Consider the following 26219-nt stretch of genomic DNA (forward strand, 5'->3'; position numbering starts at 1 on the left):
TGAACTGTTAGGCAGAATGTCGAAGTGGTCCGTACACCTTAGTGGATATGATATCCAGTATGACCCCAGAACAACAATCAAATCGCAAGCATTAGCAGACTTTGTCTCAGACTTCAGCCCAACCATTCAAAATTTGGCAGATGAGGAAATCCTCACCCTATAGGGGAACAGGGAGGTAGAAGTCTGGCAGATGCATATCGACGGAGCCTCCAACCAGAGGGGGGAAGGTCTAGGGTTGATCCTGCGATCACCACCGGGAGATCTAATAGCACAAGCAGTAAGATGTGAATTCAAGGCAACTAATAATGAAACACAATACGAGGCCTTGATATAAGGAATGCAGCTAGCCCTGGAATTAGGAGTCAGGCACTTGCACATATCCAGTGACTCTCTACTAATACTCAACCACGTGAATGATGAGTTTATAGTCAGAGATTCAAAGATGATTGCATACTTAAAAATAGCAAAAGAGCTAAAACATAAATTCAAAACTTACAAGTTTAAGCAGATTCCCAGGGATCAGAATGTGGAAGTAGATGCCTTAGCAACTATGGGAGCAACGTTTAAGCCAACAGAACTATCCAGCATTCATATCGTACATATGCTAGAACCTTCTATCCAGAAGACAGATGAAATAGACAAAGGAGAACTGGAGGATCATCGGGACGAAGTGGGAGTTCAGACAACTACAGAGGCCGGGGAAGGCTCTAAGCCAGTCGACCAGCCGTCTGATCAACCATCTGCACAGGCAGGCGACTGGTATTGGCGCACACCTACCTAGACTGGCTGCGTCATAATAAGCTGCCAGATGACAAGAAGGAAGTGAGGGCTTTCAGATTAAAGGCGTTCAAGTTTATACTTATTGATGATGCACTATTCAGGAAGTCACTGGCAGGTCCCTACTTATGATGCCTGAACAAGGAGGAGGCGCAGATTGTGTTATATGCTCTCCACAGTGGTGAATGTGAAAACCATGCAGGGGGAAGGAGTCTGTCAAATAAAGCTCTTAGACAAGGATACCTTTGGCCCACAATGAGGGCAGATGCAACAGAATACACATGTAAGTGTGACGCCTGCCAGCGTTCAGCACCAATGATCCATCAACCAGCAGAGCCCTTGCACCCTATCATTTCTCCCTGGCCGTTCATGACATGGGGCATGGATATAGTAGGCCCCTTACCGAGAGCCACAGGGAACATAATATGGATGCTAGCAATGACAGATTACTTCTCCAAATGGATAGAGGCGGAAGCATTCACAGAAGTAAAGGACAAACAAGTCATCTCTTTCATAAAATGCAATATCATCTGCAGGTTTGGTATTCCATCAGAGATCATATGTGATAATGGCTCACAGTTCATCTCCAACGATGCTGAAGGGTACTGTGCCAGATGGAACATCACCTTGAAAAAATCAGCACCCAGGACTCCAAAGTCTAACGGGCAAGCTGAGTCCAGCAACAAAATTATCATGGACAATCTGAAAAGGAGGTTACAGGAGTTAGGAGGAAAGTGGGCAGATGAACTGCCACTGGTGTTATGGTCAGATAGAACGACGCCAAAGATAGCAACACGCCAAACACCCTCCAGGCTGGTGTTTGGTGCGGAAGCAGTCATTCCATCAGAAGTTCTGGTTCCCACTCACAAGTATGGATGTATGACAGCAGGAGAACTGAACAATGCAGAGATGGTCAGAAGCCTGGACACAATAGATGAACTGAGAACAAGTGCAAAAATACGTCTGGCTGCCTACAAACAGTCGGTGGCCAGAAGTTACAACAAGAATGTGAAGGTTAGGCTCCTGGAGGTAGGAGACCTGGTTCTCCGTAAAGTGTTTCAAAACACTAAAAACCGAAAGGCAGGTAAATTCGCCTACAAATGGGAAGGACCATACCAGGGAGAAGGAGTTGTTGGCCATGGTGCATACAGACTGATGATTATGGACGGTCAATTCATACAACGCCCATGGAACATACTTCACCTGAATAGATATTACTTTTAATAATAAGTAGATTTTAGCTTACGGAGTAATGTACCATGAAAAGCCAAATTATTTTAATCAAAGAAATAAAAATCCGGTAGTAGGCTTACTACCAATTCCATATCCTTTCCTGATATCTTTGTTTTATTTCAACTTTCAAACTACTATTGGATGGTATGGTCTGACAGCGTCCTGGGACCACAATTGCTCTGGTACCCCATAAGATGGCGTCAGGTACTTCATTTCATTCTAATAGACTTTTCTGTTTTCAGGCTTCTCTAGGTACGCCACTCTGAATCCTAATATCTATGGTACGTTGAAAGTGTATCTAGCAGGACTGTCAACTGCCAATGCGGGGTGACAAGGCACATGGCACTCCAACATGCCTAACCTACTTTCTCCACTAGGAGCACCCTCACCAGGCGGACTGTAGAACATACGAAAGGGAGCCTGGTTGACAGCTAAACACGCTTACCCAGCTACTCCTGATACCACCCCATGGATGTAGCTCGCACTAATCGCAATTAATCAGGGCCCCAGCATGCATGCACACAAATATGGACCGTAGGGATCTCTGAGCTACCAGAATCCTACAGCGTCCCGTTGGTCCTCGAACGACGATAAACTTGCCTAAATTACGCCCCAGTTGGCTTTAAACGTGATGAACACACCTTGCGTCATGAACAAGGTTAAGTAGTCCAAAAACTGCGGTATACGCCTAAATCAGTCATCAGACTGACACGACAGCTAGCTGAGTCTAGTTCAGCCTCTTCAGGCTGACTCGACTAGTCTAAATCAGCCTCTAAGGATGACACGACCACCCTTCCTTACAATGCGGCACATGCCTAAATCATTCAAAAGACTGACACGGCAGCTAGCTGAGTCTGAGTCAGCCTCCTCAGGATGACATGACTCGTTTAAATCAGCCAACAGGCTGACACGCCAACCTCCTAAATTAAGAAAAACGAAATCTAGCACACAAGATGTAATTAAAACTTGCCTAACTAAGGCAAGGAGAATTCCAAAACGTGGCCAAAAGAACGACCCTTGAGTTTAAACGCCACCATGGCGAGCTACCAGAAAAAGTTTAAAATATTACAAGTCTGCCACCACAGGGCCAGACTGCCAAAAGTTCATTGATAAAAAAAAGTATCTTAATTATCGGTCACATTAATGACCTTCACATCTGGCATCTCCTCTGCCTGTTGACCATCTGTTTCAGGTACCGGACTAGCTTGCACACCCTCAGCTACCATAGCTTCCTGAGCTCCGTCAGTAGCATCCTGGGGCAACCCAACATCTCCAGCAACAGCCTGCTCAGCCAGCACAGGAGAGTTCACTTCACCAACCTCAGGCATCAGTGCACTCAGATCAGGTTGAGCGGGGTAGAGCATCTCCAGCTGCCTCTCCTCTTCTTCTATGGCTGGCTGGGTTGGAGCCTCCTCAAGCGCAGCACGCATCCCGCTGATCTTTCCTCGCCATGTGGCATAAGCAACAATATTTGTGGCCAGGGTGATCAACTCACTTATCCTCTCCTCAGAACGCTTCAAGGAGTCAGAGATCGTGGTGCAACCTCTTGAGTACGAGCCGGCTGATCAGCTCCCTCCTTCAGCTTCCTCTTTGCGCCAGCCAGATCCGCTTTTAGCTCAGCTACCTTCCCCCTCAGATCAGCACGCTGCATGTCTAAATCAGCATTAGACGCAGTCAGCTCCCTGTTTTTGGCGCTAGTGGCTCGGCTGGTGGTCTGCACTATGTTGATCATCTTCCTGTTGTAAAGAGCAGACTGGAGGGTCTGGGGCAAGAAAAATTAAAAGTTAGCAAGGAATTAAAGGTAAAATTTAGAACAGGTGGAAGACGAAGGTCACTCACCATGAAAGCGTTGTGCACATCATTCTCAGCCATTTCCTCTGGAAAAAATTCTGAGGCGGCCTCTTTTAGAGGAAGAAAAAGCAGTTGGTCGATTTCTGGCCAGTATTGCACCTTATCAACGTTCCCAAAACCCTCTGGTAAGTGAGCAATGATGCCTCCGCTAGCTGAAGTACGAGGACTGGTAGGAGGAGTAGGGGGATGACGAGACAACGGGTCGACCTCCAAGGCTTCAGGCCTAGCAGAGATGGAGTGAGTAGGAGGAGTCAGAAAAAAAGCATTAGGAGCACTCCTCTTGGAGGCAGATGCCACATCAGGGATGGCAGCAGATCTCTTTCTTTTTGCGCTCTGGAGGATAGCTTCCAAAGGGTCAACTTTTGAACCTGCAAGCAAACATCATTTCAGGCGTCAGGAAAATTGAGCTGTCAGCAAGGTTGCATGCGGACTGAAACGATTACAGAAAGCTTACCGGAAGACATGCTGTGAGACGATTGAAGGGGGTTAGAGGAAGAAGCAGGAGAAAATCCAGGAAGCAGGTCAGGAAACTTCCTCTCTAACTGAGGAATGGAGAATAACTTGTTACGGGCAGGGATCTGGGCACCAATACGGGTCAGGTAGCAGGGACCTGCACGAGGACGATGAAGTAAGCTAGTAAGCAGCAAGATGAATGAATCAGATGACAGGAAGGCTACTTACTCGAAGTTATGACCCATTTCTCGAAGATGTAATCGGCAGGCGGCTGGATAGAAGCCTTCTTCACAAAGAAGTCCTCGAACCATTTTTCATCCCGAGATTTTGACACATGCCTGAAAGGAGCCTCTCTAGAGCTTCGGAACGAGAATTGGCCCCTACCTAGGGACCTGATATCATACATATGGGCCAGATCGCCCAGAGAGATGGAGTTGCCAGTATTTTGACAAGCGGCCAAGGAGTAGAGAAGAACCCTCCAGACAGTGGCAGAAATTTGTGCCATGTCAATGTTATTTGTAAAGATGAAGTCTTGAACGAGTTTGGGAAAAGGGAAGCGAAGACCGTATCTAAATGGGTATAAGTAAAAGCAAACCCACCTTGGAACGATGGCATCAGCTTTTTGGCCGGGCTCAGTAATGGCGACATCCACCCCGTCACCAAGACCAAGTAAATCTTTTATCAGAGGGATGTCGACATGGGTCAGGTCAGAGTCACAGTCATGGGGGTGAGTGAAGAGTCCCTGGGAAGGAAATGTTAGAAATATTTAACCTCATTAATATACATATTCATATATGTCACATTTTAGTTTAGTCATAAAATTAAAACTAGATCTTATGCATGCAAACTAAAGCAAGATAAAAGAAGAAATCGTCAATCTTACATTGAGGTTTCGGATATTTGGGCACAAATGAGTTATCCTTCTCACTTGTTCTTGAGCTTCCTTATAATGGATGAACAAGGATCCAAAATAGAATCCCTCCCAAAAGTTTATACCCAAGGTAACCTCTTAAAAGACTAATATTATTAGATCTAGAACAATATTAATCTTAATAAAAATGACCCAAAATATTTATTTTGGTCTCTTGTTTATTCGGCCAAGAGAAGGGAAGAAATTGAGTATTTTCTATCTCTAAGTTCTAGTAATGTTAGAGAGTAGAATAATTTCTAACACTAGAAATATGTTGTAAAAATTGTGAATGAATAATTAGAGGAAAAAACTTCTATAATCCCCTTTAGAAAACCGGTGGGGAGGGTGGAGGAGAGCCAATGCATGGCCTTGTTTATCTACCCAAGAAATCATAGGTATGCATGGCTATATTAGGTAGTAATCATCATGTTTTCCACTTAAAAATAATTAACACAATTTAAACCTAATACTCCCTCCATTTTCGGCACTTATATAAAATGGGAGGTCCATTTTAAATTTGTCATTTGTCAATTGTCACATGTTACTAGTCATGTGTAATTGTAATGTATTTTTAACATATTAAAAATCAACGTATTAATAAAAATACGTCATGTACAAAATCGACTTAGTAATTCATAATTACTTGTACCAAAACGGTTTATCAATTATAAATCACAACGTCTTGTATTTATAATAAATTATTCATTCAGTTTCAATTGTTTCGTAAACAATAATTTTATCTAAATAATAAAACAATTTGATTACTTAGACCGTATCTTATTTAATCGAATTACAATAAGACACGTCAATAATACTCACAAAATCGTCCGTCAATTTTAAGCAATTTAATTAACCCGTATCGACATACGATCAATTTAAATAATCAATTAAGAGTGTCACCCTTTAGGTATGACCTAAGGGGATCAACTGATCACCACCGTTGCATGACAGTAATGTCAAACTCTAGTCAGCCAATCATTATCGATATGTGTGGACCAGTTGACTGTAAAATATTACATCCCACATGTATTCTTAAAATGAGATTTAAACATGTATTCAATTATTCAATCTTCTTCCTTTTTCCTTCTCCGTATTTTAATTATGCATTCAATTATTATTTTCTACTGTTTAATTCATTTTATGCGTAACTATTTTTCCTTTATAGGATTTAGGGGAGCCAAGGTTGTGTGACGGTCTTATTAGGTTATTAGATCTGTCATAATTACTGTATTTATGTTGTTAATTATAGTAATTAATTGTGATTAATTGATTAAGTGCATGTAATTTATTAATTTAACCGGCAAACTCCGACCAAAGATCGAAAGCCTGGTCAGAGTTAGACCTGCTACAAATAATAGAGTGCCTTAATAAGTTGTGAGAGCCCGTTAGAAGCATTCTAGGGCGAATAGCGGACCGAGAGGACCTTTTCACTACCTCGCAAACCGTTTTATGACTGACCTTTGACCCTTGTCTTGATCGTTGTTTACCATGGTGACCCGATGTCCAAACTCTGTCTCCTTATATTTTTAGACTCTATTTCTCTTTCCTTCACTACTTTTAGTTAGAAACCAAACAAACAACCCCCGATATTGTTACTAGACAGACTATAATTTAGCAAGTAGATCGTTTTAGTCTCCCTGTGGATACGATCCTGACTTTCTTTACTGCATTAGTTTAGGCTTGTTGGTTATCTTTGATTGGTGCACGATTTAGGCTGTCATGCAGCATGTAGTTTCAGCATTTGTTCTGCTCTTTTCTTAGCATCATAGTTCATTTCTTCCTTACGCACACTTGAGAGATCTAAGGGCATTAAAGGATTGACCCCATTGAGTACCTCAAATAGACTGTGGCCTGTTGCAGATGTTGGTGCCCTGTTGAAGGCAAACTCAACTTGAGACATCTTTAAATCGTAGTCTTTCAGTGACTTGTTGACAATACATCTCAGGATCATTCCTAAAGTTTAATTTGTGACCTCAGTCTGGCTATGTATTTGAGGATGGTGAGATGTGCTGAACAACAATCTTGTATTTAGCAGCCTCCATAAAGTCTTCTAGAAATAACTCATAAACTTGACATCCCTATCAGATATAATGGTGTTAGGAACACCATGTAACCTGATTATTTCTTTCAGATAAATTTCAGCAATGCTTGCAACATCCTCCGTCTTTTTGCAATCTATAAAATGAGGCATTTTCATGAACCTGTCAGCAACCACCATTACGAAATCATTACCTCTCTGAGTCCTAGGCAATACATATATAAAATCCATATTAACATCTTCCCAAGGCTTGTCACGCAGTGGAAATAGAGCATAATGGCCAGCTTGGAAGGAACTATTGGCATGTTGACAGATAGAATACCTCCTCAGGGCAATTTGGACATCCCCCTTCATTTTACGCCAATAGAATTAGTCCTACAATATTTTCAAGGTTTTCTGAATCTCTAAGTGTCCTCTCAGCCCACTAGAATGGACCTCCTTGATCAACATATCCTTGTATGAGCCTCTTAGGACGCAGAGTTTATTTCCATGAAATAAAAAACCATCCTGCAACTGAAATTTGGTTCCATGGATTCTGGCTCCCTCATTCTGAGCTTTCCAGTCTTCATAAAAATCAGAATCATCATTGTACAACTCTTTCATGAACTCTAACTCAAGAACTCTTTGTTTCATGACTGTCAACAAGGAGGGCCTCCTTGACAGTGCTTCAGCAACAATATTTTGCTTGCTTTCCTTGTATTTGCTTGAAAATGTGAAGGACTGCAAAAATTCAACCCACTTAGCATGCCTGTAATTTAACTTGCGTTAGTCACTGATATACTTCAAAGCTTCATGATCTGATTGCAACATAAATGGCTTAAGTTTAAGATAGTGGCTCCAATGCATGAGAGCCCTGACAAGATCATAAAAATCCTTATCGTAAGTAGAATAACTCAGCTTAGCTCCACTTAATTTTTCACTGAAATAAGCCACAGGTTTTCTCTCTTGAATTAAGACAACTCTTATGCCAACACCACTAGCATCACATTCCACTTCAAATGGACAATTAAAACCAGGCAATTTGAGAATTGGTGCCTCACACTGAAATTTCTTAATCAATTAGAATGCTTGTTGAGCATTCTCAGTCCATTTGAATTCGCCCTTCTTCATAAATTCTATAATTGGGGCATTAACAGCAGTGAAGTTTTGAATAAATCTCCTATAAAAGGATGCCATGTCTTGAAAGCTTCTTATTTCAGTGATGCTCTTAGGAATTGGCTAGGATTTTACAGCCTCAATCCTCTCCTTATCCACAGAAATACCTCTCCTAGATACAATGTAACCTAAAAAATTTAACTTCAGTTGTCATAAAAGTGTATTTCTCTCATTTTCCAAATAGTTTGTTGTCTCTCAGAATTTTAAACAAAGACTCAAGATGACTCAGATGCTCATCTTCAGTTTTGCTGTAAATTAATATGTCATCAAAATAAACCACAATAAACCTTCCCAAGCAAAGCCTAAACACTTCTGTCATCAATCTCATGAATGTGCTAGTAGCATTTGATAACCCAAATGACATCATAAGCCATTAATACAACCCTTGCTTTGTTTTGAATGCAGTCTTCCATTCATCACCTTCCCTGATTCTCACTTGGTGATATCCTTGCCTAAGATCTATTTTATAAAAGATCCTGACACCACTCAATTCATCCAACGTATCATCCAGTATAGACATAGGAAACCTGTATTTGATTGTCATGTTGATGGATTTGCTGTCAATGCACATTCTCCTGGTGCCATCCTTCTTAGGAACTAGCAAAGCAGGCACGGTACAAGGACTCAAGGATTCTCTCAGAAATCCTTTATCCATCAGTCCATCTATATGCTTTTTTAATTCCTTTTTAGTATTAGGATCACACATATATATGGGTCTGTTAGGGAGTACAAATCCTAACACAAGGTCAATCTGATGATCAAATGCCTCTAAGAGATGGCCATCCACTTGGTAATTAAGAAGGGAACACTTCCTGGTACTAAGCTATCAATGGCTTAACTCTTGCAGGAAACTGATGTTCCTACTTTCCTGTAATTTCTTTTGACAGCATGATGAGAACAAGTTGTTCTTGCTGCATTTCTTTAATCATTTCTGCCTCGTATAGGAATAAGGCTTCATTTAGTCCATCAGTCACACTAGGACTCCTATATTTCTTTTAATTAGGTGGTAGAGGAGTTAGAGTAATCTTCCTGCTACCCTGCTTGAAGGAATATGTGTTGCTCATTCCCTAATGCACTGAATTCTTATCAAATTCCCATAGCCTTCCTAGTGATAGGTGACAGGCATCCGTAGGTACCACGTCACACAGGACTTCATCTTTATACACTTTTGCCAATTAAAAATGGAACCAGACACTGTTTGTCAACTCTGACGTCTTCTCCCTTGCTTAACCATCTCAGGTTCTATAGGTTTGGATGTTCCTGAGTACTGAGGTTAAGCTTGTCAACCATGGTAACAAAAGCTACATTAGTGCAACTTCCCCCACTAATGATCAGACTGCAATCCCCCCCCCCCCCCTAAATGGTGCATCTGCTTCTGAAAATGAGGGACATTTGGTCCTCTTCCAAGGGTGATTGCTGAGAATGCATTACTCTCCATAAAACCAGACTGTGACCTATATTAAGGTGAGGCATGATCACATTCTGGCTTGAACTCTATTCAACACTTGTCTCCTCCACAATAGGATCCTCTTGTTCATAATCAACCACTCCTTCCCTTTCCCATTCTTCTATTTCCATTGTTGTCATATCTTTTAGAAGGACAATCCTTCTTGAAATGACCATAGCCATGACATTTGAAGCACTTGATCCTATTCTCAGTTGGGTTTGGGTTAGGTTTTGGGGACAAGACTCCCTCTTCTTTGCCAGATGTGGGTTGGATTGGTGGTTTAGGTGTTTTATCAATCCGGACACAACTATAAGATTTGTACACAAGCCTAGCAGCAAGTTTAGACACTGTGGGTTTGGTCTTCCCCATTTTCTCAACTCTCAGTGACAGGTTAACAACATCATCATAAGTCCTTAAGGGCTGCATCTTAACCTTTGTATCAATATTATTATACAGGCCCTCATTAAACCTAGCAATCCTTTAATCAGGTTTTTTATTGATCTCACACTGTAAGGTTAACTGCTCAAAATCCCTAAAATAGGTCTCAACAGATCTCTCATCTTGTCTAAACTTTGACAGTTTAATGAATAAATCCTGAGTATAATATTTAGTGACAAATTTACTTAGCATTTTTTCTTAAGTTTAGACCAAGATCTAAGAGGTTCCTTTCCTTCTCTAAGTCTTTGGTGTTTCAGATTATGAAACCATAGGGAAGCAAATCCTTTCGGTTTCAAGACAACAATTTTAAAGGCTTTAACATCAGTGTAACCCTTATTTTCAACGACCCTCTCATTATCCCTAATCCATTCTAAGAAATCATCAGGATTAAGACTATCAGAAAACTTAAGGATTTCTACCTTAAGGTGCTTGTCTATGTGTTCAGGAATCTCCACTCAAGTTATGTTGCTTTCATCTGACCAATCCTCCTCTTCCTGAAAAGATTGGCCTCTCCCTGCTCCTACATGGCCACGGCCTCTTCCTTTGACTCTTGGTGGTGGTCTTCCTTTAGGAGGGTTTGGAATGTTCTCCACGACATTATTCATAGCATTCACCATCACATTGATAGTTCCTGCTAACTATTCTATCCTTTGTTCAATTCCTACAAGTATCTCTTCATTTATGGTTATTTTTTGTGTTCTTAAAGTAGTTAGGGATGATGAACTCACAATACTCTCAATATAAGACTAACATAAAGGTGGAATTGTGTTATAATATGGCTCTTGGTACCAATTTGAAGTGCAAACCCAGATCTGTCAGAAATTTAGGAAATCCTAACAGAAATTGGACTGACAACTTAACAATGCAATAAACTTCAGTAATTTAAATAAAATACCAAGTGACCTCCTAAATTCATGAAATTTAGTGATAAATAACTTTGATATGACAACTAACTCTGAGTAAAATTTCAGGATTTTTGGATCACTCTTATTATTTTTAATAAATTCAATAAACTAGCTAGCATGAAAGATGAATAATCTGACAGTTTGCCTAAACTAAATTGTTCTTGGGTTTAGGTGACACAAAGGATATAATTATGTTCTGAAATTCCCATAGAAGACTCATAGGGAACTTAAGAAAATAATTTGACAAACTTAAACAAAGAAATCCACATATTAACATAGGAATTATAAGCTTAAATCTGAACAACAGAACCAAATTAATCCACAGTCAGGCACAAGATGAATCTGATTAATACAAAACAGAACTTGATCAAATCAACCACTGTTAAACACACGTTAATTTACCAAGCATGGCTCAAACTACAGCTAAGCACAAATTTGAAATGGCTGACAGAAATCTTAGGTTTTAAATTCATTCAAAAGCAGTCTACCGGATACAATTGAAGGCAATGGTCCTTATATAGGCCAGCCTTGATTACATTTCGAGTACACTTTAATCCAAGGGTTAAAAATACATCTAGAAAACACACAACATAAGATAATATTTACAAAGGGAGTCAACTAAAGGTTAAGGGAAAAAAGGGTAAAACAGGTGAATGTCAGTCCTCTTGGCTTGTTCTGGTGCAGGCTTTGGGCTATTGCTCTTCTTAGAGTTTCCAAAGCTCTAATTGCCTTTATTGTCTAGTAAAAAGGTGCTTGGTGAACTTGTATAGATTCCAAATGCCTCGAGCTCTCAACTTTAGCTTTTTTTTTTTTTTTTTTTTTTTTGCAAAAAGATACCATTTCATTTCATTAAGAAAGGAAATTACAATTTTGCAAGCTATCACACTAGATGGCTAATACACGAGATTGCTAGGCCAAAACCTAAGCACATAGACTATCTAACATGAGTTGGGAATGAGCATGTTGTGGAAACATAAGCATTCTAATAGTAACAAGATATTTAACTCTGTCGACAACCCCTTTGACAAGCCTCTCTTTTTGGCAAAAAAATCGAGCATTACGTTCTTTCCAAAATTCATAGACAGCTGCTGCTAGAGTTGTCTTGAACCATGCCATTTTCCATCCTTCTTTTGTGCCTGGCATGGTTATCCATTGCATTTCTTCAAGAAGCCTTAGCCCGTGTCTGTGAATTTTCATCCAATTTAACAGTTCAGTCTAAACCTGGCCTAAGAAATCACAGCTAAAGAATAAGTACTGGTGTGTTTCCTCAGCCAGCTGACACAAGCAGCATCTGTTAGCTAAGGAGATGTAAGATTGATTAACCTCTTATTAGACACATCTAGTAACTTAATAAACTTAGTTTAGTCATAAACTAAATAGATCTTATGTATGCATAACAATAATATACAAAGTAAGAAGAAATCGATTAATCTTACATTGAGGGCCGAAATGGTCATACTAATTGGTCTCCTACCAAATTAGTCTTCGTAAAATCCGAGTGCTCCAAGGATGAATTTAGACCCAATGGTAGGATTTACTCCTCAAGGAATTGTACCAAGATAATCACTCTTAATACCTATACTAATTTGTATACTAGAATTAGTATATGAGCCCTTAAATAATACAACTAATATTATTATTTACTACTTCTAGTAAGATAGAATAATATTTAAGATTTTTTGGAACAAATTATGCATAAAACAATTTTATTGTAAGATCAAAAAATTAGAGATAAAAGATGAGCATAAGACTTGTCTTATTGAAAATGAGAACTCCTTCTCATATTAAAGGGGCACGGTTTTCACATACCACAAGGAAGCATGCTCATGCTTTTTATCTTACCCAAATGCTTTTGTCTTACCCAAAAGGTTTAGGGTAGGTCCTAGTAGGTATAGGTAATCATGGTGTTTAAAACAACAACCACTAAACCCCTTTTAAGACTATAAAACCGATTTTCCCACTAAAATGGACTCCATATTATCTTTGTAATTTTGTCATTTGTAATATGCTATGACATGTGACGTGTAACATGTCATTAGCAATATAAATGCATATTTAACTAATTAAATATCATTATATATATTAAAAGATTACATTTGACAAATTAACAAGTAATTCACAATTACATGTATATAAAATGGGTCACATTAAGTCTAGCTAATATATTTTACTTGTAATTATAACTAACTAATTACTCTTATCTCAAATGTTTCACAAACATTAATCAATTTTAGTAATATAACAAATTAATTGCTAAATTGAATCTTATTTAATCACATTACAATAAGATATATATAATTCTCACTTATAAATAAATTTGTTTGATTTTAAGGAATTAATTAACTTGTATCAACATACAATTAATTAATTAATCAATTAAGAGTGTTACCCTAGAGGTATGACCTTAAGGGATCAACTGATCACCACCGTCATACGACAGTAATGTCAAACTCTAGTTAGCCAATCATTACCGATTAATGTGGATCAGTTGACAATAAAATTTTACTTTCCCTCATGCATTCTTATCATGAGATTTAAACATGTGATCGCATTATTGTCGAGGACACATACTCCAACAATCTCCCACTTGTCCGCGACAAGTGTGCGTCACCAATTCTCTTGTCCTATTAATATCTCACACTCAATGCAAGGTGTCTTTCAGGTCGTACTTGCAAGTGATCATATCGAGAGTGGTTTCCTCGATCTGGAGAATAACTGATTGACCAGAATTATCTACCATAGATACCTTCCGAGCGTGGCCACGCATTTCCAGTTCATTACTCCTCGTGTGGCCCTGAGATATTGTTATAACCCTGACAAGGGGTGGACAATTCCTATCGCACTTCTTCCCTTCGACTAGCCACAACCATCATAACCCAAAATATGCCCATTTGACCCCATTTAAGAAGGTCGTTGTAACATAAATCAAAGTTAATCTGAAACTGTGCCACCTTAGGCGAACAGTCTTTAGTCTAAAGAATCGACTCATTCGAATACTATAGTAGCTCTTACCACGACCAGGCTATATAAATTTGCCAGAACTCTATAAGCGGTCATTAGCCCGAGAAAGTGTTCCTAACAGTCTGCCTATGTGATCGACTAGCCATCTCACATGACTCTATGGCACTTGAACTTGCCATCAATCGCATCACACTCTAGTCACTTCGAGACGTCACCTCATGTAAGTGACTATGGGCGAATATAATGTTAATCTGTGTTCACTTTAACGGGGTTCAATTGTCTCTACAACCCGTTTGGATGTAACAAAGTATAAGGTGAGTTAATAATAACTCAAACGACAAATGTGGACATCACATTTGGGCAGTCAATATCATATTACCACCTTGTGATGTATATTGTAAGTGTGTAAACACTAGTTACTCGCAATATGAGTTTAACACGCCATGTGTCCACGTGTTCAAACTCTTGAATTGCATTTTCCTTTATTTTCATGTTTGTCTCACATAGCATGAATCTCACCAAGTACATATCTAGTTTCCCAAACTAGGTTTAGGTTCTTTACTTTGAGATAACTTTCTTGTTGTTTATCACATAACAAATGAATTATGGTGGACGACATAACTTGCACTAGTCAAGTGTTCTTCCAACTCATAATGTACTAGGTATATGTTTTGTAGGATCTTGCAACAATTGTCAAGATGATTAGCCTAGCACTTCTCATAAGTCCTAGCAAATTTTGAAAATATTAGCTTTGAGTAACTTTTTACTATAACCAAGTATTTTTTCAAACTTCTTATTTCTCTTTTTTTTTTGGCTTAAATAGCTTAGGATTTTCATAAATCCTTACGCGTTTTCGAACTTCAATATGTGCAACTTCTTGTCACATAACAGAGTGTTCTGTCAAACACTAGAATAGCTCATTAGTTCTTCTCGAGAATTCATGACAATTCTTCTATGGCTTACCAATGACTCATCATGCTCTTAAGCATATGATTCATGATAGGACATGTGCATGATTATTCTAATGGCGGAAACATTACTAATCTTTAATCATGTGATCAACCATTTTTAGGTTCAATGAATGACCATGACTGCTTATGGTAATTCCATTTTCATCGATATGAATAACCTACGTTCCTCGTTGATTTGATGTGCATGTCTCAATGCCTATCCAACATCCCATGATGTGATTGGATTCATCTTAGTCCATTTTCATCCAGAATTGAAAACTCAAATACTTCGTTGTGAAAGATAGTACTAGCTCGTCATTCTCAATGAGTAATGAGTTATAATTTTTACAAGATGATTGCTCCCACTAAATTTCATGTCTTCACATGAAAATTTCAAACTCCCAGTCAATTCCATATGTTTCATATTTGACTACTCAATCGAAACATTTCAAGAATTGAAATACATTTTGCTTTGCCAAGTTATTAAGATAAAACCATATATGTTCCCAACATATCTTTTCAAAATACCTATTTTGAAAAGGTTTCAATCTTAAACTTATGGAAAGAGATTTTTAATCTCTAACTCATTCATTTTTATAATGATGCGTAGCAATGTCATTATTTAAATGTGAAATTCCATTTAATATACGTCCTTCTCAAAATACCCCTTTTGGAAGAAGGTTTAACCATTTCATTTTCATAATGAGGTTAAGTAATGACACTAGCGTGGTTAACAATTAACTTAGCTCTTGTAGATATCGGCATATATTTCTTTGCAACTTTTAATCATAAATCTCATTTATTTTCAAGGATTCAAATTTGTTTCATTTAGGTTCTTAAGTAAATATCAATATTGAAACTCTATTTATATCTAGGTCATGAACTAGCAAAATCTCTTGTTGAGACTTTTCTTTAGTCATTTTCTATCTTCTTTAGTCATTTTTCATCAAAACTTTCTTTTGGTCTCCTCGTGTAGTTATCTTAAGAACATATTCTTTTGATTACTTCACTTGGTCTCTTTTGTCATGTAGATCTCATATATTCGAGACCATAGATCTCATCTATTCGTGTATACTATCTATTTAGGTATACAAATCATTCTTTCTTTCGTAGATCTCATTTACTCAAGCATACAAATTATTCTTTGTATTCTTTGTGTCGTCATTTTTCTCCCACTCTATCTGTAGAATAAATACACTAGATATTCAAAGATAGCTTATGAGACACAAATAATGATTTTTGAAGTAGAAGGAGGACTATCTCATAAATTGACTAATAGATTTTAGATTTGATGAGTGTACTTGCTAATTGACATCCCTTTAGAAGAGTTCATCAACTCAACATCACTTTATAATTGATCATACACAAGCTTTAAGCTTGTGGACATATAATGAATCCCATCATTATAGTTGTCTATTGGATCACTTTAAGTATATGATCATATGTTTCTTTGTGCAAGCTGTAGATACCCGTATCCGTCGATATTGGAATTTATAGAGAACCCGACAAACACCCGATGATGATAGGACACATGTATTCTTTAGTTGTCATTGTCATTATTTGGAGCTCGTTTTACGAGGTAGAATGGGCGTCGTCGATGAAGTATTTTATTAATTTAAATGATATTTAAATTGATGTTTTTTTAAGTGAATTCATTTTATTAATTTAAATGATATTTAAATTAAGGTTTTTTTAGTAAGTTCATTTTATTAATTTAAATGATATTTAAATTATGGTTTTTTGAAGTGAATTCATTTTATTAATTTAAATGATATTTAAATTAAAGCTTTATTTTGAATTTATTTTCTTAAGTTTATTTTATTGAAAATAAAATAAATAATTGATTTGAAAAATCATTTTATGAGTATATTTGATTTGAAAAGTCATTTATTTTAATTTATTAATTGATTTGAAAAATCGATTTTAAAAAGCGAAGAAAACTCGTTTTAAAAGCATGTTTTTGAGCTCGATTTTAGCTCGGTTTTTGAGCCCGTTTCCTTTGCGAATTGGGACGAATCTCGAGTACACTAACCCACCTAAGCCTCTACCCATCCACCCTTGTTCGAACCCCCTAACCATGGCCCAAATTCTCGTCCCAAACAACCCCAAGCAGCCCGCATAAAACCGCAAACAGTCCCCTGTTTTGCGAGCCAATTCCCGAGCCCAAACCCGCTCCAAACACTACCAAGACCCGTACCCATTAACCCTAACCCATACCCTAGTATCCTACCCATATTATCCTAGCTTAATCACCAAGAAAACCCCCAAAACGAACCCTAGAAACCCCCCCAAAGCTGCTGGACAGCAGCTATGTTCAGCAAGCCCGATTTGCCTCCCCTCCCTTTTAACCTATTTTAACTCCTTATAAATACCACCCCTTCACCATACATTCATTCCTCTAAGTCCTCCATACATCCAACCATCACCCACAAGCTTTAAACCTCAGAAACAAACCCTAAACATCCTCCAAAAACCCTAAACAAAACCGACACACAAACTGAAACTGTTTGTGTGTCTCCTTCGAAAACCCTTTCGTTCCTCCATCAAATCACCATAAAAATTCGAGTTTCTTGTTCCTAATTTACCACATAACATCCATCTACACATTAGACAAAGATTTACGAGCCAAATTGCCCTTGAGAGTACACGAGATCCCTCGAAAAACAGAGTGAAATAACACTCTGTTTTCGCGGTTTCTTCTTGTCTGTCCAGTTCTGTTTGTGCTCGTTTTTCGTGCCCATTAACCCAAATCGAGCCGGGGTCGCTTTAAGATCCTTGTTCTCCTCTCTTTCTAGTTTCCAAAACATCTTTCGGATCGAATTTTCGTCGTGAAACGAGGGAGATATCACTGTTTTAAAACTGCTGTCCAGAAACTTTCCAAAACGCGTGTTGCTTTGTTACTTCGTCGACGACGGCCTCTCGAGATAAAATCTACCATCGATTACGACCCAAGACGGTGTCAACGATACATGTAGGTTGAGGGTGCATCAAATCCCCTTCTCTTCTCTCTTTTTATTTCGTTTTTTTTATGCCTTTTTTTATTGTCTTTTTTTTGTTTGTTTTTCGTTTTAATTATCGTTTGTTTTAAATTAACTACGAAACTAGTTAGTCCGAGTATGAGTTAAAGTACCACCATGAACACCCGCGTTGACTTGAGATGGGAAAAGAAACCGCTCCTTCTGTCGGTCGTACACCCCCGTCTCATTTACATATCCTCGTGTTCAAGGTAGGGCATAAGTAAAACAAGTTATCTAACTTCGATCTTCGCTTTCGACCCTCTTACTGTTTCGGCCAAATCGATGGACCTTAGGACCCGTTGCATGTTAGTTTAACCTCTGATTGTTCACCTATGACGTAATTAGATGACTTTAAATCAATTTAATAATCTAATTAGACACTTTAGGTGGCTTCGACGTAAGTTATAAAATCAATCGACGGTTTTTGTAAATATTTGAATGCGTCTATCTCTTTCACCTAATTTCTCGCTAGTATAAGAGTGCGTGATTAGCACCTTCTTATTGACACTCGATGAGTTAAATTAATTAGCGAATTTAACCTAATTTGACCCTTTAGGCCGTGTAGAATGCACCCTTGCGCGACAATCAATCAACATCGTTTTTAACTCGTTTTCTAACTTGTTTTCGATTCCTTTTCGCAATCATTCGATCTAATCAATAAATCTAACTTAGGAACTAGGTTGGCTTTGGTTGGGCCGTGGTTGGCCGTGTGTTTGGCCGTGTGTTTGGCCTTTCCTATTTCGTTTGTTTTTGCATCGTTCGTTCTTTATTTGTTTTATCACTTGTAATTAATTTATGTTTCTTTGAGTCACGTTTTGTAATCTATTTGTAATTAGTTCTCCTTTTTGAGTCAAAACCTTTTCTGAAAACCTTAGTTTTATTTGGTTAGACGGTTGTTCCCAATGCTTGTAGGAGCGTAGTAAACCGCATGTTGTTTAAAGCAACATGGCCCGGTTTATGCTAATGCATGCTTTGGTGCGTAGCCCAATGTCTAATTCGATGGGATTAAGTGAGAGCACGCAATACGAGGAGGGACCCACGGCCGTGTGTCATGTAGGCCGTGAGTCACCTCCCCCATGTGCACGGTTTTCAAGGCCCAATGGCCGTGTGTTTTGTGTCGTGTTTTGAGTTGTATGTAGCAATTGTATTTAGATCGAGTTGTATCTTTAATTTGTTGTTGTGTCGGCATGAAATGCCTGGTTGTAATAGGTAGATCCCAACGGCTCCCCCATTCCCCCTTAAGCCTTGTTTGCTTTATTTGTATGTTGTTAGATCAATCAACCCACATGCTAAATTACAACTTTGACAAAGTTAGTTTAGTTGCATCTAAAACGACATAGAAATTGTTGTCACATGATAGGGTTAAAACAACGTTTGCATATCATACATCGTACGTAGCTATGACCTTGTTTGAAATCCGACGCTTGACTTAGTAGAGGCCGTTATCGACGGGCGGGGTTGGGTGTCCTTATGGGCTTCCCAACACGTACCCTCACCCCTTACTCAAGATCTATGGTTTGTGGATCCGTCTAAATACCATTGGATTACGAGAGTCATTCAATTCGAGTGATATAGGGTACAAGTCTTTATCTTTAATCACTCGTAGTCGTTTGGCTTTATGCTTTTCGATGAAAGGTGTAAAGTTGACTTGAACGGTTCCAAGTTCCCAAAAAACTTGGTGGCGACTCTAATATGTCTTAATTCGATTCGAAAGAACCTCGAGTCGATTATGCGGGTGTGGATCCCTCGGACGCAGCTTCCCGAGGGCCTTGTCCACGCTTGGCGACTCATTGGGGAAGAGAGGACTAGTTACTCTGTGTTTCTAGGGTCTTTTCCTCCGAGGTGAAACTTGAAAAGAAAGTGTTGGAAAGTAAAACATTACTCATAGTGCTACGATTCATGCATAAACCCTTAAGGACTTGCCCGGGCCGTCCCAGCGTTTCTTCGTGATGCGTGGGGGGCGACGTCCCACTATGCCAGGAAGCTGCACATTGCTCGCTTCCACTTCGCCTCGCGTGGTTCTTGGGAATGGGGACGATCTTCTAGGTACTTTACCTTAAGACACCTCGCTTTATAAGACCGCAAAAGGATGAAGGGCATAGACCTTCTTGTAGAAGACTTGCCGAGACTTAGAGATGTCTAAGAGCATACATCCTTATAACATGAGAATGACAATGTGCAATATGTTTTCCCGAGTCCTTTTTTTCGAAAATTCCAAGTTCTTTTCAAAACCGAACTTTTGAACAACTTACTTTCAAACCTAGCATGATTTTCAAAACGCGGAATGCTGCCCAAATAGGACTAGAATTTCGGCCCAAATTGAGCTTTTATAGCGGCATCTTTGCCCATTTCAAATCTCATTTTCAAATCAATCCTTCGTTTTTCAAAATCAATCCAAAATGTTTCTCGAACCTCAACCAAGCATGAAATGCGTCAAGTCGTGTCCGGGTCATGGCCATGTTAGGCCGGGTATGTTTCATTTTAAGGGTCTAGAACACGACCTTGTTGGGTCACCCAAACTCACCTCTTGGGCTTTGAGTCATGTTGGTCGACCTTTTGGTCTAGAATAGTCCACAAAAAACGTCCAGGCTAGGCCCTTATGGACGTTTCACGCGAACCCATGGGCTATGTTAGCCCAATCACGGGTTTGGTCACACCAAGTCCAGTTTAGAATCGAGTTATGACAGCTTGAGTCATGTCGTTTTGTCGAGTCTAAAATGAACCAATGTCTAAATCAAACCGTGAGTCGAACCTTTGGTTAACCAATCTCAAGTCGAGTCCTTGTTTGAGTCAAGTTGGGGTCGTGTCCTTAAGTGTGCGGGGGCTCTTACTTTAAATATTGACTCGATGCACGGGGTTTTCTTGTAGAAAGGCCGCCCAAAACCCGACGTCAAGCAATGGAAGATGCTGTTAACAAGCTTACTGAGGCCGTGAACCTCATGATGACCCGAATGGAAGCAATCGAATCTAGGCTGAGTGAAGATTCACCTCCACCCCCTCCACCGCTGACTGATCTGGAGAAACGGTTCAAGTTCATCGAAGACCGCTTGAAACTCTCCCAGGGGAAGAACATTCACTATGAGAATGCTAGGGCCTATTCCCCGGTGCAGGATAAGTTGCCCACGAACATGGTACTCACTGACATCCCAAAGTTTAAGGGCACAGAAGATCCAGTCCACCATGTTAAGGCCTATAAGGGGTACTTAGCACTGAAGGGAGTACCTGCTGACATGCTCTCTGAAATTTTCGCTCAATCTCTGGGTGAGCACCCGAAGGCGTGGTTCTATAATCTTGACCTTAAGAACTTCCCTACTTTCGAAGATATCACGGTGGAGTTCTGTAAGCACTATGCTGACAATGTTGAGATTCAAACCAACATAAGAACATTGGAAGTAATGACACAGAAAGACAAAGAAGGCTTTACTGAATTCCTTGTAAGATGGCGCGCTGAAAGCGTGAAATTAGCCAAGAAGCCTGATGAAGTTGAAATGGTAGATTAGTTCGTAAAGAATCTACGACCTATTTACCGCAATGCTCTGAAATACCAGAATTTTGGCTCTTTCAAAGAATTGATAAGAATCGGGATAAAGGTAGAAGATGATGTCATAAGGACAGAGGCTGAAAAGCCAAAAGGGTACCAAGGGGCCTCATCGTCTAAGGCCAAGGCCCCAGCAACGACCTATATTGATGAAGCCATCAATCTCTTAGAAGGGCAATCGAAGAAGCCGCAGCGCCAAACACCTAGGGCATTCACCGATATCGGATGCACTTATACATACGCTCTCCAAAGGCTCATAGCCCAAGGAAAGCTGAAGCCTATTGGTCCAACTCCGGATCCTCCCACTGATCAACAAGGTAAATGGTATAAACCAAATGCCTACTGTGCCTTTCATCAAGGGAAAGGCCATGATACTGAAAGGTGCTATCGACTGAAGCACGAAATTCAAGACATGATTGAGAGTGGAACACTCCCGATCCCAACTGTTAAACCCAATAACATCACCAATCCATTTGGCGATCACACTAACTTTGTTTCTGTCGAAGACAATGTCGATTATTCCTATCTTATCCACCCATGTCACTTGAAAGGGGTGTTTATCGGGGAAATATTTGTGGATTGCTTTGAATTCTTGTCAAGCCCGAAGAATGAAATTCAAGTCGGGAGTCTTGCTCTAGAATGTACTCCTCTCATTGACGAAGTTAATAAAGGACAATTCGATTCACCAACCTTCATCACTGGCGTAGATCCTCAGAGGACTACCTCAGGATGGAGGCAGACCATCAAAGGGATCAAGGACTAGAACCGAGCATCTAAGTTGACAGCTGAACAAGGGAAAGCTCAAGACCAGATTTGAAAAATTATGAGTCCGGATCTGTTTTCTTATCTTAGTCAAGTCGAGTCTAGGACTTTCTTTTCCTGAAATTGAGTCGTTTGTTCCACGATGACCTAGGGTGTATCCTAGGAATCGTTCCTTCGAGTCTGTTAAGTGTTTGTCATTCCAATAAAAAGTTGCAGTTTCGTTTCCAAATATGTTTTGTTTCCAATCCTCAATCATTCCGAAACATGATAAAACGCACAACACACTCAAAGGCATCCCTGGGGTAGAAATATGTCCTGTTTCAAAATTTAAGGTACACTAGGATCCCGTGTTTGATTCCTTTACCTATTCCATGTCTGGTGGTAGAAAACCTCCATCTGAACCAATGTTTGTGACAAGCTTTTAGATGATTCTATGACAAACCCGGACTAGCTCCTTGTTTCCCCTATCGATGATGGAAGGCAAGCCTTTTCCCCAACAAAATCATCCCATCTCGAAGAGAGAAGATATCAACCCGTTCTAACAAGGAATTGTTAGTTCTTACCCAAATTAGTTGGTGAAGCCCAGTTTTCAAGGTGTATCCATTTATGACTAAGAGAATGAATAGAAGATCATTTTTAAGAAGAGAAGAAAAAAAAAAAAGATGAAAAAGAATGAAAAGATGAAAAAAAGGGACGAAAGAAAAAAAAGCAAAAGGAAAAAAATGAAAAATGAAAAAAGAAAAGTGATGAAAGAAAAATGAAAAAAGAAAAGTGATGGTGAAGTCATTGCAGAACGCTTTTGGTTGAATGTCGAAGTTACGGAAGCCATAAATCAAGTCAAGTACCCATAGTTGAAGTTCAATGGGCGAAGCCCAAAAGATTAAGTAGTAACCTCTTTACCCTCTAAGTCCTTCCTGAGACGGTTACAAGGGGATAGTCAGGAATTTTGAGAATTATTCCGCTTGTGCTGTTACACCCAGCCTTTAGGGTCCAGACATGGAAATTTGAACCCACATAATTTTTCAACCCATTTGCACTCGTGGTCCATCAAACCCGAGACACCCATTCCAACCACATCAGCAGCCATAGCCCTTGGCCTTAGCACCACAAAACGAACCTTCAGAATGACGGTCCACTATTCAAGCCTTTTGTTGCCAAGCTCCACATCCCAAAGAACCACAACCTTTTGTACCAACCCTAGACACGGGATTTAACGGTACTTTACAGGCTAGAATGGGATATGACATGATACCTTAGGTGAAACCTTCGAGTGTGTACACACAATCAAAACGCCAAGTTTATGCACCTTGATCGAACTACGTCGGATTTGATTTCGCTCCACGCGAATACGTAGGCAGTCCTTCAGAATAAGGGATTCAATCCATCCTTCAACCAAGTTGTCATCTTGTCGGTTTCTTACAGGTCTTAACCAAGTCCAAATGAAGCCACCTTTGTTTGAGTCGGTCTCAGCACTCGATGTAGGCTAGGATGAGGATATAGGTTCGGATGAATAATATCGAGTCTCAGAATGAGCTTTATCTAATGGTTTAGGCAAAGATGCTGAGTCACATAGATGTGGGTTTGTGTTGGGAACTGAAAATATGAAAAACCCGCTGAAAAGAAAGAAGGCGTGGAAGAAAAATAGTAAAAGCCCGCTGAAAAGAAAGAAGGCGGTGGCAAGAAATGATGAATACTCGCTGAAAAGAAAGGAGGCGAGGAGAAGAGTGACAGAATGTTCCCAACGAGAGTCATGTGTGATGTCTAAGTGTTCTCATAAAATCAATCTGTGTTTAGTGTCTGGGCGAAGCCAACGTTGTTGCTCCGTGAGTTTAATCCACCCTGTCAATGTCAAGTGATCTTGATTCCCATGTGCCCTCGGGAGCACGCCCATGCCATACGATATCTCCGTCCCAAGTCCGATGGCCTTGTGATTCCCGTTTGCCATCTTTTGGCACCAGAATGGCCAATTTACATTTCTACCCTCGACAAGTCCATATTTGAATTAAAGCCCGTGCACACTTACGGTTTTATTTTCTTTTTTGTTTTGCGGTAGCGGGCTACGCCCACGTTGTTCACGAGTCATATAGAATGTCTGTGTCGCATTTCAGGCTCACCCATCAAGGGTCGATGATCCAATATTTCAAAATTCAAAAATTTCAAAAACTCCCTTGATCCAATCTTTTAAAATTCAAAATTTCAAAAACTTTTTATGATTCGTTTCAAATTCAATCTTTTGGGTCGATAGCCCAATTACTCAAAATTTTCAACATGTTCAAATTTCGGGTCGATGACCCAGTCTTTCAAACTCAAAATTCGGGTCGATGGCCCAATAATTCAAAATTTTTAAATTCATTTTTCGGGTCGATGACCCAATCTTTCAAATGATCCAATTTCAAGATCGATGATCCAAATGTGCTTATGTGATGATTATTGCTAGTACGTTTTTGTGTTTCAAATATAGCAGGATATGCTTCAACTGGGGGCTCTAAAGTCTTCGACTTTAGAGCCATCACAAACTGGGGGCTCTGAAGCCGTTGGCTTCAGAGACCATTGTCAAGATGAAATGGATGACATCCACCGAGAATTCAATTCAATTACAAGAGTATGAAATGGAAGAATTCCTTAGCTGAAAGCAAATGATGAAAGCGACGGCAACCTCCTCGGAAAGTCCCGTCCCATTTAGACAAGTGCCAGCAGATGATAAATTTTGGGCCAATGTCAGTAGATGATGAATTTTGGACATACGCCAGCAGATGATAAACTTTGGGCTGTGTCGGCGATTCTTGCCGAACTACGACGCGGGTTTGATTCCGTCAAAAACGGATACGTAGGCGCCTAAGGATAAGGCTCAACCCACCATTTATGCAATTCATGGGTCGATGACCAACAATGATAATTCGACGCAATGAAAGCAAGAGTTAATCCCCAACGAAGTTTCAGGTATGATCTCTTCTTATGGCTGGCGAGCTTATATACGCAAGTCTAAGGGACTATAAACGACCCGAAGAATCCTCAGGTCGAAAGGGACCTGGGGTATACTTTTACTTTCGCCTTGTCCAAGCCTCAGTCAAAGTGGGGGCTCTGTAGATACCCGTATCCGTCGATATTGGAATTTATAGAGAACCCGACAAACACCCGATGATGATAGGACACATGTATTCTTTAGTTGTCATTGTCATTATTTGGAGCTCGTTTTACGAGGTAGAATGGGCGTCGTCGATGAAGTATTTTATTAATTTAAATGATATTTAAATTGATGTTTTTTTAAGTGAATTCATTTTATTAATTTAAATGATATTTAAATTAAGGTTTTTTTAGTAAGTTCATTTTATTAATTTAAATGATATTTAAATTATGGTTTTTTGAAGTGAATTCATTTTATTAATTTAAATGATATTTAAATTAAAGCTTTATTTTGAATTTATTTTCTTAAGTTTATTTTATTGAAAATAAAATAAATAATTGATTTGAAAAATCATTTTATGAGTATATTTGATTTGAAAAGTCATTTATTTTAATTTATTAATTGATTTGAAAAATCGATTTTAAAAAGCGAAGAAAACTCGTTTTAAAAGCATGTTTTTGAGCTCGATTTTAGCTCGGTTTTTGAGCCCGTTTCCTTTGCGAATTGGGACGAATCTCGAGTACACTAACCCACCTAAGCCTCTACCCATCCACCCTTGTTCGAACCCCCTAACCATGGCCCAAATTCTCGTCCCAAACAACCCCAAGCAGCCCGCATAAAACCGCAAACAGTCCCCTGTTTTGCGAGCCAATTCCCGAG

This window comes from Silene latifolia, chromosome 10, assembly GCF_048544455.1.
Source record: "Silene latifolia isolate original U9 population chromosome 10, ASM4854445v1, whole genome shotgun sequence".
NCBI lineage: Eukaryota > Viridiplantae > Streptophyta > Magnoliopsida > Caryophyllales > Caryophyllaceae > Silene > Silene latifolia.